The sequence below is a fragment of the Papaver somniferum genome, unplaced genomic scaffold (assembly GCF_003573695.1).
Source record: "Papaver somniferum cultivar HN1 unplaced genomic scaffold, ASM357369v1 unplaced-scaffold_10, whole genome shotgun sequence".
NCBI classification, from domain to species: Eukaryota; Viridiplantae; Streptophyta; class Magnoliopsida; order Ranunculales; family Papaveraceae; genus Papaver; species Papaver somniferum.
In genome coordinates this window covers 3845576-3848911 of record NW_020618825.1, presented here as the reverse complement: position 1 = coordinate 3848911, position 3336 = coordinate 3845576, and positions in this window count along the sequence as shown.

The window sequence follows — 3336 nt, the reverse complement described above, 5'->3', positions numbered from 1 at the left end:
TTAAATGATTCTAGAGAACAAAGAAATCCTGACAGATTATGAGAATGCACATGAGTCAATGGAAGGATCATGCGTGCACAATGATGATATAATACATAAATAGTTGCTCCAGAAGCAATGTAAATGAAATCGAACCATGCTTTATTTTGATTAATTTCAAATAAATAGCATATTTGGCCTAAATAATCCAGGTAGAACTTAGTTCTTTGGCAAATATACGGGTATTTGGTGTGGTAGTGCTAACCAACCAAGTGTAAAGCCTATTGGACATACATAATTAATTTTTCATAAAGCATAATGAGAATAAAGTAGTCTTAAAGTACAAAGACTCGCCTTGTGGCGCGAGGTTTCTCAAAAAACCCATGGAATTGTTCTCTTGTAATGAACGTTGTAGAGTTCCGCTACTTAGTTAGCTTGGTAATTTCAAAAGGACTTGAAATGCAGCATATGTATGTGGTTTTTACGTATCTCTGAAAGAATCAAGATATAGAAGATATTTACAAAAGTACTTGATATACTTTTTTCCCCAAATCAAGTAACTCTAAACCACAGAGTGCGTTTACAATTAGATAGAACGTTCACTTATAGATTGAAACAATCAGGCAGAAGTGGTATACCCGTCTAAGTGGCTATTTGATTTGGAGGGGATAAACAAGTAAGTTATTTTTCCTTGCTTATTCATAAGAATGTTCCTGATTTGGAATTGTAGTTATTTATGTTGATGGTACATACATGTTGTGTGCTCTTGATGTAATAAGAGACCTTAAAAGCTATTTAAAATCCGAATTTGAGATGAAAAATCTAGGGAAAGCTCGATCTAATACTGAGCTTGTGGTATATTATTCCACCAGTTTGCATATGTCTAAAATTGTCAGGGAATTTAACAAAGACATGCATCCTGATAGCACTCCCATGATTAGTCGAGGTTCAAATGTAAGTAAGTAACCATTTCGTCCAAAGGAATATGACGAAGATGTGTTGGGAGATTAAATTCCCATATCTAAGTACAATAGACGCATTGTTGTACTTAGTATAATAATGTACTCGATTAAATTTTACATCCTAAGTGAACTTGTTAGCTAGATATAGCTCAGCGCCAACGCAACATCATTGGAATGGTATAGTGAATGTAATCATGTACTTAAATATAACCATTGACATAAATTTGTATTATCCCTAAAAACACATTAAAAGGAATGCTGATGAAAGTGCAATCCAAAAGTTGTTGATTATGAAGGAACAATAATCTCTTCTCCAATGAAAGTAATCATAGGGAGATATGCTATATTATTTTCTAGGTTATTACCGATATTCAGTTTCAAAAAGTACATGACTAAAGGAACTGTGGGAAACAACTCTGAAAGTAATCAGTAGGATGCCGACATCAGGGGGAGGATCCAAGGATATGATGTCGACATATTTTACTTCGAAATTAAAGTTGTGTTGTACTCTTTTTCCCTTCGATCGAGAATAGTTTTTCCCTAAAGGGTTTTGTCACTCGATAAGGTTTTTAGCGAGACAACACTAAAAACATCAAGTATGTCGAACGTTGAAGGCATAAATATCGTGTTTATATTAGTGAAAATATCTGATCAAAGAAATGAAACGCGATAATCGGTTAAGCAACGTAACTTCCAGAATCAACAACAAGGCCTTATAAACATTCAAGTCACCAAAGTAATGTGTGATAAACTCCTTTTGACCGCATTAGACTAATGAAAATTTTCTGACATCAGGGGGAGCATCTAATGGTGTGTTGAACTCTTTTCCTTCACCGATGTTACTTTTTCCCACAGGGTTTTGTTGCTCGGCAAGGTTTTTGATTAGACAACAACAAACACCAGGAATTAACTTCCAAAGTAAGGCTATTATCTTTTCCTAAAGGATTTTCTGCCTAAGAAGTTGTGAAGCAACTAATCAAATTCAACGAAGCAAAGCGATCATCTGCAACTGATCACCTTTACTTGCATATGTCACGTTGTACTCTTTCCCATTCGTCAAGGTTTTGTCCCACTGGGTTTCCTTGTCAAGGTTTTAATGAGGCAACATATTAGAGTCCAACTATGTTCTAAGTTTTCTTAATATTGTACTCTTTTTCTTTAGTTCAGGTTTTGTCCCTCTGGGTTTTCCCGACGAAGTTTTAACGAGGCAATTAACTTAGACTTTTCGGTCTTGGAAGATTGTATTGCATGTAATGAACTACATGTAAAGTACTAGATAACATGTGAAGTACTACATGTGAATAGTTATACCAAGGTTTTGTCCCACTGGGTTGTTCCTTGTCAAAGTTATGAGACAATTGATTTCGGCACAAATCATCAAGGAGAGGAAAACATTTGAAGAACTATATTCCAAGCACTTTATATGAAGCACTGCATACGGAGTTATATTGGACCGCACAAGGGGGAGTGTTGTAGGGCTTCCATCCCATAGGTGTGCGACCCAAAACAGATGTCTTTTGGGTTTCCCCTTTTCCATGTATATAAAGTATATTGTACCCATGTAACTATAGAACACTCTTATCAATGAAATCCTTTCTTTCTCTGCCTCTTCCTTTTTCTCTTAATATTCTAAGGCAACACTCTACACATTTTCCTTCATATTTTAGATATTTTAAATGAGGAAACATTGTGAAAATTCATGTTAAATTTAATTGAATTGAATCATGATGGTAATGCTGAAGAGGTTATGGAGGGAATTCCTTCTTAGAAACCACGAGTGAGTTCTTCAGGTAAATTCCATATATTACCGCAAACCAATAATGATATTTTTGATTCCTTTAATGATTTTAATGAATTGGGAGCGAGTAGAATTTTTGATGTAATTACTTGTGTACCTGATATGAATGGTGTTGTGAAAATAGTGCAAGTCATGTTGAGAAAAATAGTGATACGTTTTGATTCATGAAGCTACTACGCTGCTGTTTTCATGATAACAAGGTGCTCGCATTTATTTGAATATCCACTTACGACTTTGATTGTGATTACTTCTGCAGGAGCAACGATGTCATTCCTTGTAGAAACCATTATAATATTATAGAACGATTCATAAATTATTCAAATTACATTCAATTAGCAGGCTATATGATCTTTTCTCGCGGAATATCTAACTATTCGATTAACGTATGTTTCTAAGAATAATGTTGTACAGAAAACTAGTAAACTTGTTAGTATAATCACGAAAAGGAAGCAAATTAGCAGCTAAAACTGGGAGAAAGGATATGTATAGGAAAAGAATCCCAAGTATCTTCTGGAACGCTAGAGGCTCTCAAAGAAATAAATCCAAAGAGAAACTCAAACATCTAATAAATAGTTTTATTCCATCTTTGGTGGTTGT